The following is a 17091-nucleotide window of genomic DNA, read 5'->3' as shown; positions in this document are numbered from 1 at the left end:
CTCTTGTGCTATTCTGTGGGTATCTCATTTTGGTTAATTTGGAAATAAGTTTGCTCACACCTCCTTAATTTGGACACAGTTGATTTAAATGGTCAGTTTACTATTCCTTAAAAAAAAAAAAAATGCAAGGGCATTGGGCTAGTCATGGGAATTAAAGTATGTTAGAATAATCTCCTGTGCAGTCAAAAAACCCTATTGCTCACATTATTATCACTTTTCCAAACATTCAAAACTATGTTTTAAAGAGAATGGAATTATTCAGAGAAGTTGAGTATATATTATGTGTATATTATGAACACATATATATTTGAGAGAGATGGAAAGACAAGCTGTTGATAGGGCAGTAAGGACTGTAGTGGTCTGAGGTAATAGAGTTTGTTTTTAATGCCAGGGGTCTGGAAGGAAAATGAGGGCAACAGTGAAATTGGGTTTGAAATGTCTTTCCTAATGATTGATTTGTTATGAAAAACTATTTCTCACTCACAGATGAAATGTTACTATCTTATGAATTTTATAGGGAGAAGATATTATGCTTCATAATATTTCATACATGGAAATTGTGGTTTTCTTCTAAGTAATTTTTCACATATAATAAAAAGTCTGCAATAGGTGTTTGCTGGCATTGATTCATCTCCTGATGATTCCATCAAAGATCCAGGATCTTTTTATCTTTCAGCTCCATGGTTCTTATTTTGTTATCTTTTGTTCTTAGGATTGCTGCCTTATGGTCACAAGATGGCTTCTGAAGCTTCAGTCATCTAAGGATACCTTATTCAAATCAGAAGCTGGAGGAAAGAGCCATGCCTCAGTGTCTGTTCCTTTTTAACAGGTACACAAAACTGGCAGACTTCCCTCTACATTTCATGGCCAGAATTAGATCATGTGACTATTCCTAGTTGTAAGGAAGGCTGGGAAATAAAGGAACAAAATTGTTATGATTGACTCAGTCTAATCATAGACTATCACTTGAGTCTCGGCACATTTCGACCCTAAGGAATAAAGTGTAGGAGCTAAATATTGGGTAGCAACTAACAGTTTCTGTCACATAGGGTCATACTTTTATCCTTTATTACTATGATTTAAGGAGTGCTCTTCTATAAAATGCGGCATTTTATTTATTCACTAAGAAAGAATTACCCTGGGGGGCACCTGGGTGGCTCAGTCAGTTAAAAGTCTGCCTTCAGCTCAGGTCATGATCTTGGGGTCCCGGGACCGAGCCCCATGTCAGACTTTCTGCTCAGTGGGGAGTGTGCTTCTGCTTCTCCCCTGCTCTCTGTGCTCTCTCTCTCTCTCTCTCTCACTCTCGCTCTCGCCAAGAAAGAATTACCCTGTACTCTAAAATTCTTTACAAATGACAAAATGCCTCTGTGAAGTATCTTTATTTGTTGGCTTTCTGTTCCTTCTACATTCATGGAGGAAAATCTCACTAATTTGTCAAAGATTTGATTACAGATCCAGAATAGAAAGGAAATAAAATCTACCCCTCAAAATATAGAAATACAGATTTTCATAAAACTTTCATGAAAGCAAAAAAATACTCTGAAATTTAAGCTATACGGTAGCACAGGAAATATTGGTGCTTTCACTTGCTTGATTCTAGAATCTTTGACAGCAGATACCAAGGGTTGGGGTCATATGTCTGTGTTTCATCATTTAATCATTGGAACACTGAAGTAAGTCTTTGGAAATAAATTTAACAGATATATAGTAAACATCCACTTTATTTGAGGAACTGTGGTAGCACAATGGAGATAAAAGAGATGCAAATTCAATTCTTCCTTCAACCTTACAACAAAATGACATGAATTTCTTAGTAATACAGGGTACACAGTATTTGAAGTCCAAACAGTAAGTCGGAGTTTTTTGTTACCAAGACTACCAACTTTGATATAAAGCCGTAAGTATAGGGCTAGCTGGTCGGTTTTAAACAAAATAGATAAAATTAACAAACATCACATCAGAAACACTTTTTCTAATTTGGGAATATAGAGATAGAACAAATATTAGTTGATAGTATTTTCCTACTTTCAAGCCAATAATTTGGGTATTCTAAAGCCATAATTTAAGTTAGAGGCAAAAGAAATAATGTTACATCTAAGAGATATGTTCACATACAAGTTATATTCTCTGTTCATTCTAGAGGCATATGATTGAAGAAAAATAAAGTGTCTAGGCTCATAGACATTTATTTTGAAAATATGATGATCTGAGCCCCATGCTAAAGCACATGCCTGAAAGATCTTCTCCTCTCCATTTTAGAGATGTGGCAACTGCATCTCAGGCATCAGTCACTTGGCCAACTACTCCCAGGTGAAAGTCATGATGGCAGTTCTGGCAGCCCTAAGGGGTGGGGATAAACTTTCTAAATTCATTTTGTACTGTTAGTATAGTAGGGCTCAACCCTGGCTCACAATGAGTCACCTAGAAAGCTTTACAAAAATATTAGAGCCTGGCCCCCGCCCTATACCAATTAATCCAAATGTCTGGTGTTGGAGCCCAGGTATCAGTGTTGTTTAAAAACAAAAAAACCTCTTCAGGTGATTCTGTTGTGTGGCTCAAGTAGAGAACCACAGATTATGCTGTAGAGCTGAAGATAGGATTAATTGAGTTGTTGAATCCGGGTGATCCACAGCCAGCTGGTTCTCAAACATTCAGCTCATGTGGTATTTCCTGACCTGAATGTGAATATAGACAAGTTTTTGTGTCTTATTTGAAGTATTCTTGTCCTGAAGCATTACCTTTTCTAGCCATTCTTCTTTCTGTTTGCAAATGACTCACGCTGAACAGTATACTTATTTCATGTTGCAACATAGTCCTTCACATGGTTGTCCCAATGCCCCATTTATCTTTGTGGTCTTGGGCACAGCTTGGAAACTTAGAACAATGCAAGTCATTTAGACATTGAAAACATGATTTCTGGTAATGCTTCAGGAAGTATTTTAAAGTTAATTTTCATGTTCACAGTGCCTTGGACTCCTTTATGAAATAGACTGGTTATTGGCAAGGAGAGCGGAAAACTAGGTGGAAGGGACTCAGGCTAACACTGAGCTCTGTGTGATTGGTCTTGATTTAAATGCTGGAAATGACAATTGTGTCACTTACGGCTTTTCTAATTCTGAATCTTTCTTTCCTGGAATATTTATTTTAACACTATCTGGGTAAAAACTTGTAAGAGAGTTTAACTCATTCTTTTTCAAGGAACTAAGAGTCTGGTGTCCGTCCTTCCTTCCTTCCTTCCTTTCTCTCTCTCTCTCTCTCTCTCTCACACACACACACACATACACACTTCTTCCTTTTAGATAAAATGGGGAAAAGGGCAGAGAGTAATTCTATTAGATATAGTCTGACTTAGGACAAATTGTCCAAATATTATGGTCATTTCCAGCCTGTCTTTACTCAAATCTTAGGTACACTGCTTTTCATGGTCTGCGATTCATCACCCCTAGTCCTCACTAGTTTGAGCTTTTGTGCTAAAATGACTTATTTGAATACCAAACATACTATTTACCAGGCATGGGACTTTGGACAAACTTCTTAATTCCTCTGAGACTTAGTTCATTCATCTCTAAAGTGAAGGTAATGTTATCTATAGCTTACCATGGCTGCAGGAATGAAAATGAAACAATTTATGTAAAGCACCTAGTACAAAGTTTGGGACATGATATTTCCTTAATAAGTGTAATTTATCCTCTCTTCATTCCCCTTCCCTCTATCAAAACATATTTTCAGGAAGAATCTGATGTCATTCATTTTTACATGAGTAATAATTTTTTTCATTTCCTACAGTATTGTATAGAGTTATTTTTTTTCATTTCCTAGAGTATTTTATAGAAGTAGAATTCTAATAATAATAATAGTAATAATAATAAATAGATAGTTACCATGCTTACCACGTACTTTGCTATGAGAGTTTTTGGTGAAATGACTTACCCTCTATATAGAAATTTAGTACCAGTGAGTGGGGAAAGGTTACTTGTGTGTGTGGCTGGTTGGAGAAGTCACTCCATGTAGGCAGCTTTCTACTCCGTATACAAGACCAATGTACCCCAAGTCCCATTCAGTGATGTGTTTGTGCAGGTGGCAGCTAATGACCATCACAGGATGACCTATCATCAGAGTTCTATCCCAGCTAATTCAGGGTAAGATTAATCATGAAAATCAGGATCTGTACGACACAGGCTCTGGGAAAGAAATTAGGCTGGACTTCTATGAAGATTGTTACAAAGAAGTAAGGATAATCAGAAAAATGGAAAACACGATCTTCAGCCATGGGTGCCCTGATAGATGTACGACAACACACGCTGGAGGATATGGGAAAATGTGTGCAAAGGAGCCTTAAACTGTCATTGAAATATTTCTCAAAGACATTCCTGCTGGGGTACTTGTCAGAAGTGCCTGAAGTCTATTTTTCTGGAGACATGAAACCCTTTATTCAAGGACCTGTAGAGAGAATGCAGACAAGGCTTTAGATTCTGCACTCTCATCCTCTTGAGGGCATACCTTATTTACAAAAGGAGATTTAGATTACATGATCCCATAAAACTTGGCATAGAGAAATCAAAAACAAATATTTATTCTACCAAGGACGGGTTAGCAGTGTTAAGGTAGTGAGACTTACCTTGCACAACCTTAAAGAAGTTTACTGAGTTGTTAATGGAATGATGTTATCTGTGATTAACAAATGTTAAGAAACGGCTGTCAGATTTCTGGTAAATATTTAACAGCACTTGTGAATCAGACAACAGAAATGGAATAAATTCCTTCCCCCTTTGCTTCCCCACCCTCTGCACCCCCCTCCCCCCCAGCCCAAAGCCACATTTTTCTTTTGGCTCAAAGTCAGTTATAATAAGATGTTATTCAAAATAAGACTTTTGCCCCATGGAATTGGTTTCTTTGTTACTGTGTATCCTCCAGGTTTTTGGGTCAGCACGATGGGGAAAGTGACAGAACCTCAAAGTATCCTCAGGTAAGTTTGCTCTATTTTGTTGATTCCTATAAAGAAATATAATATCCAGTTTTTACTGAGAATATCCTAAATACTGCTTTAATCCTGATTTGGACTACAGAAAACTGAAAGTTCTTTTGTTTCTTCCTTTTTCTCTCTCTATAATGTGTGTGTATATATATATATATATATATATATATATATATAGGTGTCTGTGTGTGTGTTTGTATACATTTTAAAAAAATATTTGCAACTTTATTGAGCTTCCTGAACACCTAGACAAATCTTCCCTCAACACATGACTGTGTTGTACTGAAACTTCTCTTGGTGTCAATTCTACCTGGGTAGTTTCAGCTCTTTAATAGCCTGCAGGTGGTGATAGTTGATGTCACGGGTCCAAAATATTGGCATATGACTTCAAACAAGAGATCAAAGCAGATTTCCAAAGAAGTTCCAAGTGTGTTCTGTAACTGCTGGCAAAGAGTATCACACATTCATGATTCATTAACTGTATCTACACCACATAAAACAAAGTAGAGATTTCGTACTTGCCTAGTCATTAATTTGTTACCTATCTACATTGAGAGAAAACATTAATTAGGCTAATTGGTTAATTGACAGATGTCTACTTTGCTTTTTGTTTTATAGATGGTCCTAGTATGTAGATGCCAAAAGGGTTGTTCTATCCATGTGCACAATTCTTAGGGTGCACAAAATCCATGTGCACAAATCTTTTTACCTGCCTTGCCAAGTTCTTGATCCTGATATCTGGGAGGTATTAAGCAATACAGAAAATTTATTTATTGCCTGGGAATTGTTTATCATGGATGATTTAATACTCCTGAAGCATGTATACTATTAATTTCTGCTTAAGAATCTCCAACAAAGCAAACATTTACACAAAGAGGGTGATTCCCTTCTGGATGGGGGGATAGACCAAGCCAGCAGTACCAAAATAGATATGACTCTGTCTGGGTCTCTAAGACTTTAATCACTTTTAATGACTGTACAAGTTGTGTCAGGAGGAAGGAAGATGTGATGTCCCCATGTGGCTATGCAATATATCTTGCTTTTGATTTACATGGCTACAATAGAGGGACTATACTGTGGCTTTTCCCCTAACTCCATTTACCAGCTCTTAGTAGAAAGCCATAACTGGTGTATTTAAAAACACTGAGAATAGGGCAAGGCAAAGGAAGAGGAAGGATGTTTGGACAAAAGAAAATTTCCCACAGGAATTACCAAGAATTCGTTCCAGAGAGGAAGTCTTTCTCATTTGCTTCTTGCTCATGGAAATCTTTTTACCTGCCTTGCCAAGTTCTTGATCCTGGTATCTGGGAGGTATTAAGCAATACAGAAAATTTATTTATCAGCTGTGATTCATCTTAATTATGAAAGAGCAGAGAAATCAAAGTTATTTTCCTCTCCTGAAGGTTCAGGATATGTAATGCTTAATGGCCTGTTCCCTACTTAGAGCAAACACATCTATCAAATGTGATATACTAATTGATAAATCACACACTAGGGCCAAACATATTCTGAGAAATTAAGATTCTCTCTTGACACTATAACTTGGCTCTGATTTGAACCAGATAAACATCAGTTTTTGCTTAAATGCCACATTTGGAAAGTAAATAGAAATATACAGGCAATAAGTGATCTCTTCAACTCTCACAGATATCACTGGATTTAGGGTAAGAAGCCTTATGCATTTGGGGCCCCTCTCTAAAATCAGTGCCCTTCCGAAGGGCTTCTGACCCAGTGAGTTTGAATTTGATGGTGGGGTATCTGACTGTTGCAAGGAAACAAGAGAAAGGCATGGAGTCTGCCTTCCAGAGGTAGCTCCTAGTCCAGTGTGAGGAGCATCCTTGCTGCATGGAATTAAACCTACACTCTAACACCTCAGAGACCACCACACTTGAACTGTTGGAACTAAACCTTAAGAGCCAGGATGAATATAATACACATGATCCGCAGTCATGTTATTTATTTTAGTAACCATGAATCAGCAATGATAGAAATACTCTTTTTTTAACCTCTTTGAGATCTGAAGAAAGAGCGAACAGCTGACTCATGTCGCTAATGGAAGGCTTCAAACAAGGTACCTAATGAAGACAATGTATTGAGTGGTTTTCTATAGGAAAAACAAAACATCTGGTACTTTTTAATTAATAAACTAAATTTAAAAGCAGTTTTCTTTTTTTAATTTAAATTCAATTAGCCAACATATAGTACATCATTAGTTTCAGATGTAGAGTTCAATAATTCATCAGTTGCGTATAACACCCAGTGCTCATCACATCACGTGCCCTCCTTAAAACCCACCACCCAGTTACCCCAACCCCCAAACACCTCCCCTTCTGCAACCCTGAGTTTGTTTCCAAGAGTTAAGAGTCTCTCATGGTTTGTCCCTTATTTCTTCCCATTCAGTTTTCTCTCCTGTCCCTTATGATCCTCTGCCCTGTTTCTTATATTCCACATATGAGTGAAACCATATGATAATTGTCTTTCTCTGATTGACTTATTTCATTTAGCATAATACCTTCCAGTTCCATCCATGTCGATTTAAATGTAAGTATTCATCCTTCCTGATGGCTGAGTAACAGTCCATTGTATATATGAACCACATCTTCTTTATCCATTCATCTATTGAAGGACATCTCAGCTCCTTCCACAGTTTGGCTAAAAGTAGAGTTTTCTTTCTCTCCAAATCCTTAAAGTTATGAGGATATTGTATTAATCTCATTTCTTTGTTGGAATTTAAGATTTTAGCTATCTTTAAGGATAGCTTTTGATATATTTATAGAATTTTTCTAAATAGAAATATTTCCAACTTTTGTAAATGTCAAAGCCACACTTGGCTGTCTCCTACATCCTTAGAGGTGCTTGTCCCTTGCTTACCACCTCATTTTTCCTACAGGGTCTGGCTGACCTTTGTGTGATGAAACCCATGAAAACCAGACCCTGGTTAAGAGCAGCTAGACCCTGTGAGCAGTTAGCATGTGATAGCAGACCATGCTTGCCAGGGATAGGAAGCAAGAATTTAGGGATTATGGCCATACATTTGATGAAGCTGATTAAATCTGGAAATCAATGAATAATGTATCTATTGAGTAATTCAATTTTTTTTTAGCATGAGCATCTACTATGTGTCAAGCACAGTTCTGTACTATCTCTTAGTGCCCTTGACCTCATACACTACAATATACCCTGAGTCCTTCCTTTATCGCCTATATTGACAAGAGCATAGTCTTAATGAAAATAGGAGGACTTTAAGGCAAGAGTTCCAAGTTCATATTTGAACACTGGTCCTCGCTTGTGTGACCTTTTGCTACTCATGTTACCTGAATCTCAGAATCCTGATTTATTTATTTATTTAAAAGATTTTATTTATTTATTGGACAGAGAGAGACACAGCGAGAGAGGGAACACAAGCAGGGGGAGTGGGAGAGGGAGAAGCAGGCTTCCCGCTGAGCAGGGAGCCCGATGTGGGGCTTGATCCCTGGACCCTGGGATCATGACCGGAGCCAAAGGCAGACGCTTAACGACTGAGCCACCCAGGTGCCCCTCAGAGTCCTGATTTATAACAAAAGAATAAAAGTCTCATATTTAAAATAGTTGGCAAGCTCAGTAACTTTTTCTGGAGTTCTCATTTTATACATGAGGAAAGTAAGGGAAATGGGAAATGGCAGAGTAAAAAAGAAATAAAGAAATGGAGGTAAGTCTAGAAAATACTATTTATGAGGGGGAACGAAAGCCTGATTATGACAACTGCGGCTTATGAACCAAGATGGGATGGCTCACCTGGGAAAGGACTTTGAAGGCAGACTGCTAAATGAGCCAGTTGTAGCCCAGCACTGGGGTCCAGACTTTCCTGCCAGTGTGTGTGGTCTGATTGATAATAAAAGGGCCATTCTGATTCTATTTGCCAGAACCATCTGTCACAGGACAGAGCTCCTCCTTTGTGTATCTGGAAGAGTAGGCCTGTGTTCTTGGTGAGAGAACAGGTCGTTGGTATAGAACGTTGCCCTATGCCAAGTAGGGAGTTTTATATCTAGGGTCTGTGGGACCTGAATCATAGTTGGGAAGTATGCTGCAAAATAGTCTTGGGCATGACCTTTCCTTTCTGCCAAGGATGCATGAGTTTATATAAAACTGAGAGAAACAGAAGGTGCTAGATAGGCAGGTTCTTGGAAGGGGAAGAGATCACTTGTTAAATGCTTTTTGTTTTTCCAGTTTTTATCTCTCTTCATGTGACATAATGCTTCTTAATTTGTTTTGAAAAGTGGACATACTCTGCTTAGCTGTCACAGGGTTATCACTGATCTGGCAGGAGTCCAGCCAAGGATGAACAATAGCAGTGAGTCAAATCAGGGCACTGTTGGTTAAAGCAGAGTGAGTGTGGAAGTCTCTGGGATCCACGGAGGTGGTTAGGGCCCAGAGTTTCTGAGGTCAGAATGCCTGCTTCATAAATGGGGTTGAATAATGATCCCAGCACAGAATTTGTTCATATTCTACCGCTTTGTTATGGCCCTTAGGGATGGATGCCGAGATGCAGCCTGCAGCCAGAAAGTTAAATATCTACAGGTGCAATTTAACCCTGATCACCAAAACACTAAAATTGCTTCCACTGGCAGGCCAGGGAGGAGTGGAAACTATGGGGAGGGAGATAGTCTGAATGAAGAGAAAGAATGCATAAAGTGTGTAATCTATGCAGAGGAAATTGAAAATTGATTATGTTCAGATGGTTCATGAAATGTTGATTAATTCCAACAATGATAGTAGCCAGTTGCAAGAATGATGTCCTTCAGCACATGCTAAAAACTAGTTCCCATGCCCTGTGCTAAAAACTAATTGAACTAGTTTAAACTGGAGGGGTGGGCTTAGAATAGTAGATTATCTGGAAGAACAGCAGGGAAGGGAGAGTACACATGCAAAGACAGAGTTAGGTGGGTAGACCAGTGGTTGGAGAATAAGGAAGTTCTTTTCTGATTGTTTCTAATTTTAGTGAAATAGGAAACCAGGTCATCAACTGATGGTGAGAGGGGGAAGGGTCATGGGAAGTATGACCAGGAAATGAGTGGCAGAGGGAATAAGATCATTGGAGGTGAGGTGGTCAAGGAACTGCAACTTTTTTGGTCCTGAAATCAGGCAGTGTGAGCACTCGCTCAGTATTTGGTATTCCATTACCTGAATATGGTATATATCTCCATTTATTTAGGTCTTATTTCATTTCCTTCATCAGATCTTGTAATTTTTAACATATAGACATTGATCATCTTTTGTTAGATGTATACACCATAATTTCATGCTTTTTGGTTCTATTCTCAATGTACTTTAGAAAAAATTTTACTATAGTAATTTAATTTCCAGTTGTTTATTGTAAATATATCAAAATGAAATTGAATTTATATATTGGCCTAGATCTGTGACACTCTACTAGAGTTTTTGTAGACTCTTACAGGATTTTCTTTGTTTTCTCCAAATAGTAGCTTTGTTTATTTTTTTTCTGTTCTAATTCTTATACCTTTTATTCATTTATTTTTCCTTATTTCACTAACTACAACTTCCAGTATGGTGTTAAATAGAAGTGGTGAGAGTAGTTACTTTTGACTTTTTCATGATCTTTTTTTTTTTAAAGATTTTATTTATTTATTTGACAGAGAGACAGCGAGAGAGGGAACACAAGCAGGGGGGGTGGGAGAGGGAGAAGCAGGTTTCCCGCTGAGCAGGGAGCCTGATGCTGGGCTCGATCCCAGGATTCTGGGATCATGACCTGAGCCGAAGGCAGACGCTTGACCACTGAGCCACCCAGGCGCCCGACTTTTTCATGATTTTAGGGGGAAAACATTCAGTCTTTCTATATTAAGTATCATTTAGCTGTACTCTTTTCATGGGTGTACTTTGTCAGACTCAGGAATTCTCTTTTATTCCCAGATGTCTGAGAATTTTCATGATTAATGGATGACTAATTTTATCAAATTATTTTTCTGCATCAATTAAGATAGTCGTATGGTTTTCTTCTTAAGTCTGTTCACGTAATGAATCATACTGATTGATTTTCTAATGTTGAACCAGCTCTTTATTCCCAGAATCACCTCACTTGGTCATGATACATTATCATGATACATTATCATCATTTGTACATAGTGCTGATTTTATTTGCTAAGATTTTGTTGAGGATTTTTATGTCTATGTTGATGAAAGATAATGGTTTGTAGTTTTTGACTCATTTCAATTTCTTCATCTGCTTTTGGTATCAAGATAATGCTGGGCTCATAACATGAATTAGAAAATGTGCCCTTCTTCTCTAGTGTTTGGGAGATTTGGGGTATAATTCATATTATTTCTTTCTTAAGTATCTGGCAGAACTGACTGCCAGTCAGTTCATCTGGTCCTAGAGTTTTTCTTGTTGGAAACTTTTAACTACAAATTTAATTTCTGTAAGAGATGTATACTTATTTAGATTGTCTGTTCTTGAATAAATATTGGCAGTTGGTCTTTCAAAGAATTTGTCCCTTCCTTTTCAGTTGTTGAATTACTGATATTTATATCTTCTCCCTGACTTGCTATTACTTTCTCCCTCTTTTTTTTTTTTTTTTTGGTCAATCTGCTTAGAGATTTATTAATTTTATTCATCTTTTTAAAAACCCAGTCTCATTGATTCTATTATTTTCCTTTCAATATTTAATTGATTTTTCTCTTTTTTTTTTAAAAAAAGATTTATTTATTTGAGACAGAGACAGAGAGCATGAGCAGAGGCAGAGGGAAAGGGAGAAACAGGCTCCCCACTGATCCAGGAGCCCGACATGGGGCTCAATCCCAGGACCCTGGGATCACGACCTGAGCTGTAGGCAGACGCTTAACCATCTGAGCCACCCAGGTGCCACTGATTTTTCTCTTCTAATTTTTATAATTTTCTTCTACTTACTTTGGGTTTAATTTGTACTCTTTCTAGTTTCTTTTTTTAAAAGGATTTTATTTATTTATTTGAGACAGAGAGATACAGAGAGAGAGAGCATGAGTGGGGGAGAGGCAGAAGGAGAGGGAGAAGCAGACTCCCCACTGAGCCAGGAGCCTGAGGACACTGAGATCATGACCTGAGCAGATGCTTAAGCATCTGAGACACCCAGGCACCCCACTTTCTAATTTCTTAAGGTAAAAGCTAGATAACTGATTTGAGCCCTTTTTTTCTTTTCTAATATAAATATTTAATGCTGTAAATTCTCTTATGATGTTCTCTTTGATCCATGAGTTATTTATAATATTTATGTCTGTTTAATTTCCAAATGTGTGGGAATTTTCAATATCTTTTCATTACTGATATCTAGATTAATTACTTTAGTATCATAGAACAGACTTTATATGATTTTAGTTATTATTAATTGGTTGAGATTTGTTTCATGAGCCCAAATATGGTCTACTATTTTGTTGAACGTTCCTTGTGAACTTGAAAAGAATGGATATTGTGCTGTTGTTGGATACTTTGTTTTATAAATACTGATTACCTCAAGTAGGGTGCTAGTTTTGTCCAGGTCCCATATTCTCACTGATTTTCTTGCTACTCATTTTATCAATTACAGAGACAGAGGAACATTTAAATTTCCAGCTCTAATTGTGGATTTGTCCATTTCTGCTCTCAGGTCTATCAGTTTTTGCGCTTGCATTTTGAATCTTTGTTTTTAGGCACAGATACTTTCGGGATTGTAATGTCACTCTTTAACACTAGAAATGTTCCTTGTTCTGAAATCCATTTTGTCTGACATTAATAGAGTCACTATATCTTTCTTTTGGTTGGTGTTTGTATGGTATATCTTTCCCATACTTCTGCTTTTAACCTATTTGAGTCTTTAAATTTAAACTGGTTTTATTGTAATCAGCATATATTTACATCTAGCTTTTTTTCTCTTTTAATCTAAGAATCTGATTTTTATTTAGTTTGTTTTGACCACTTTCCTTTAATATAATTATTGGTGTGGTTGGATTAAAATCTACCATCTTGCTTTTGTTTCCTTTTTCCTTTTTTCTTTGTTTCCTTTTTCTTCTTTTTCTGTGTGTTTTTGGATTATTACTGTTATTATTTTTTTTAGAGAGAGAGAGCACACCTGCCACAAGCAGGGTGGGTAGGGTGGGTGTTGCACAGAGGGGCAGAGGAAGAAGGAGAGAGAGAATCTCAAGCAGGCTCCATGCTCAGTGTGGAGCCTGAAGCAGGGCTTGATATCATGACCCTGAGTATTTTTAAAATTTCCATTTTACTTATCTCCATTATTGAATTACTATTTTTGCTACTTTTTATCTCGTTCCATAGCATTGGCAATATACCTCTCTAATTAGTTGCAGTCTATATTCATGTAATGTTATACCTCTTAATGTATAGGTTTGAGAACTTTACCAATAATAGTATACTTTTACTTCTATCCTCCCAGCCTTTGAGTCATTGTTGCCATAGATTTTACTTTCATATATTTTATAAACACACAATAAATTTGTACTATTTTTGCTTTAGACAGTCAATTTTCTTTTAGTGACATTAAAGATAAGAAAAATCTGGGGCACCTGGGTGGCTCAATTGGTTAAGTGGCTGCCTTCGGCTCAGGTCGTGATCCTGGGGTCCTGGGATCGAGCCCCACATTGGGCTCCTTGCTCGGGGGGGAGCCTACTTCTTCCTCTCCCTCTGCCTGCAGCTCCCCCTGCTTGTGCTCTCTTTCTCACTATCTCTATCTCTCTCTGTCAAATAAATAAATAAAATCTTTAAAAAAACAGATAAGAAAAATCTTTTGTATTTACTTTCATTTTAACCATTTCCATTTCTGTCTTACACTTATTCTGCCTGAAGAACTTCTTTTTACATTTGATAACGCTTTGTGTATTGGTAATTAATTTGCTTATCTTCATCTGAAAAACTCTTTAATTTGGCTTCATTTTTGAAGGATATTTTCATTGTGTATAGAATTCTCAGTTGCAGTTTTTTTCTTTCAACATGTCTTCTGGTTCTCGTACTTTCAGATGAGAAATCTGTTGGCAGTTTTACCTTTGTTCCTCTATATGTAATGTGGCATTTTCATTCTTGTTTTATGATTTTCTTTTCTTTTTTTTTTTTAAGATTTTATTTATTAGAGAGAGAGAGAGAGAGCAGGAACACAAGCAGGGGGAGTGGGAGAGGGAGAAGCAGGCTTCCTGCTGAGCAGGGAGCCTGATGTGGGACTCGATCCCAGGACTCTGGGATCATGACCTGAGCCGAAGGCAGCTGCTTAACGACTGAGCCACCCAGGCGCCCATTTTCTTTTTGGTTTTTAACACCTTGTATATATGTCTGGCTTTTTAAAAAAATTGTGTTTATTCTGCTTGGAGGCCTCTGAGCTTCTGGGGTCTGCACATTGGATATCCTTCATTATTTTTGGAAAATTCTTGACCATGATCTCTTCAAATATTTATTCTGTCCCAGTCTCTCTTGTCTTCTCCTGGGATTTCAATTGGTTTTGTTAGACCATTTGATAACATCTTGTAGCCTGGGATGCTCTCACTGGTTTTATTCATTCTCTATCTCTTTGTGTTTCAGTTTATGTAATTTCTAATGAATTATCTTAACACTTGCCGAGTTTTTTCTTCAGCTGCAAGATGTCTATGTCAGTGACAGTGGAGGACTTTCTTCATTTCTGTTTCTGTGAATTTGTTTCTAGCATTTCTATTTGACTCCTCTAGTTTTCATTATCTCCATTGAAATTCAGTATCTGTTCATGCATGTTGACCACCTTTCCTGATAGTGTCTTTAATATCTTTATTACAGTGATTTTAAATTCACTATATTATGGTCCCACATATAGGTCATCTCTGGGTCTGTCACTTGCTTTTCCTCATATCAGTGGGTTGTTTTGTCCTTGTTTTTCTATGTCTCATAAGTTTTCATTGAATAGTGGGTATCGTGTGAAGACTAGAGAGTGAGATAACTAGTATTTATTCTTGGAAATAGGCTTATCTGTGTTCTGCTAGGCTGTTATTGTGGGGTGGTAGGTCAGCCTACTCAGAAGTGAGCTGGGTTTGAGTTTGGTTGTTGCTATGGGTTCACTGACTGTATCAGTGGCTCCAAATTCCTCTTGCATTACCTTGTGTTTAGGGTGGGGTCCTGTTTGCCCATGAGTTCTTAATGTTACTGTTCCACCCTTAGCAATAGACCTTCTCTGTGTACCTAGACTTCAGAGAGGGTTTCTCTTCATTCTTGACAATCCCACAGTGGTAGACTGCTGTTGCTGTTTATTTGGTTCTTGCTACCCTTGGCAAGAAAGGTATTCTTTGTTTTATTAGTAGAGAATCACAGAGTCATGGAGAAGAATAACTGAGATGGTATAAATTCTCCTTACATCTGTAATTTCCAGGGGTTCCATATTTTCATATGGCCCACTCTTGGATTTTAGGAATTTATTAAAAATTTTAACTGGATGTTTCTTACCCACTTGTATGGCAATCCTGGCTTTTTCTCTTCTCACTAGTAAGCCCATACTTATATTCCCTCTCTCCTTAAAGATATCTTTCTCTTCTTAGGCTTTAGACTAGCTGGATACCATGTAAACTTACTTCTTTAGGCTCAAGAAAAATCAAGATTTGTAGTTTATCCAGCTTCTTCTATTTGATAGAGAAGTGACACTCTCCACATTTCTATATCCAAGGCAGAAGCCAAAGGTCAGTTATATAAGCCTTTAAGTAAAGGATTTTTTTAGCATTCATACCAGAAAGGATGTTGAAATGTTTTGAACTTGATTATTTTGAATTTATACTGATAAAAAAAATAGAGTTTAGCTTATGAAACTCTGAGCCCAGGCTGTACAGTTTCAAAAAGGAGACAACTGTACATTCTACAAAAGGTGATTACACATGAAAGAACCACATCCTTGGGTAATGAGTTGTCTCCATAGCCACTGGGATAATCTGCCCCTATTTACTGCCAAATTATGGGCATAATGAGTCACAGGCGCATTTCTAAATATATCAACAGCCCTGCAAAGTGTTTTAGGGGCACATCCATCAATTATGGTCATGAGAAAGGTCATAATAGTACACAGGCTTTCATCATAATTCAGCTTTCCCTACCCAGTTTGCCTTGGGTATGTTGAAATACTGTGATTGTTCAGTTAGAAGCAGTGTTCATTTTTTAGGAGGATTTACTGGAAATGAGCGAAATATCTGAGAGAGGCCATCCCATTTAAAGGCCTACTTCCTCATTCAAAAGCTTTTTGTGTAATAAAAGTTTCTCAAAAACTCTTCTGTGAGATTCACCAATCTCATTCCTTCTGAGCCACTGATTAGAATCCACAACTTCAACTGAAGAAAAGATTAGCTGTATACTTGGATGCCAGCCATTTTCACTGAATTCCCCTCTTATATATTCCTGTTAATAACAAAAGTATTGTTAATAACACTGCTGTGTCCCTTCTTCCCACCATGGTGGGTATTTCTGTATCTTTGGCATCATTGGGCAATCCATAAAGTCCGTTGACATTTTAATGTGACTACAAAATAGGATGGAACTTTATAGAAAGCTACCCCAAAAATTAACCTTTGATAAAAGAAAATTGTTCTAAATTCTATTACTTTGAATAGTGTTCCCTTCCTACCAAAAACAATTATCCTGGCAATTTCCCACAGCCTGTATAAACAAACTCAGGTAACAGGAATCGGGAAACCAGAAAACATTTCACAATTAAATATTAAAGGATCTTCTAGAGCCAGTACACTTAACCCAGCATTTTTTCATCTTATTGTCTTCTGGTAAACTGTAACGTAAAGCAGTTCATGCTTTGCTTTGCTAACTTTTAGTCCAAAATCAGGTGGATTTGTCAAACCTCAGGAGATTATACATCAGAGTGGTTAATTTCAATAAACTGTTTCCATGTTTTGCTCACGTTATGGCCTATCAGTTTCCCCCTGAAGATGGAGGGTCATATTTTCCATGGACTATTTAGATAAAGAATTCCAAAAAGAAGTCACACTTCTTTCTTGTCTGCTTATCATTTACAGTGCATACATTTTCCCTTCCAATTAATTTGGAGTTCTTTTCTTTTCTTTTCTTCTTTTCTTTTCTTTTCTTTCTTTCTTTCTTTCTTTCTTTCTTTCTTTCTTTCTTTCTTTCTTTCTTTCTTTCTTTCTTTCTT

The 17091-nt window shown here is 37.3% G+C and overlaps 1 long non-coding RNA gene across 1 annotated transcript in view; it reads left to right on the top strand.

Moving 5' to 3' along the window:
• Positions 1-17091, top strand: part of LOC118020837 — a 128494-nt gene that overhangs the window by 89751 nt on the left and 21652 nt on the right. The window contains exon 2 of the long non-coding RNA XR_004682023.1: positions 713-829. This is a non-coding gene — a long non-coding RNA (uncharacterized LOC118020837). The remainder of the gene's footprint in view (positions 1-712; positions 830-17091) is intronic.

This window comes from Mirounga leonina, unplaced genomic scaffold, assembly GCF_011800145.1.
Source record: "Mirounga leonina isolate KUSES-001 unplaced genomic scaffold, KU_Mleo_1.0 Mir_174, whole genome shotgun sequence".
Classification (NCBI taxonomy): domain Eukaryota; kingdom Metazoa; phylum Chordata; class Mammalia; order Carnivora; family Phocidae; genus Mirounga; species Mirounga leonina.
The sequence above is the reverse complement of the archived record's forward strand: the minus strand, read 5'-3'. Positions and strand labels throughout refer to the sequence as shown.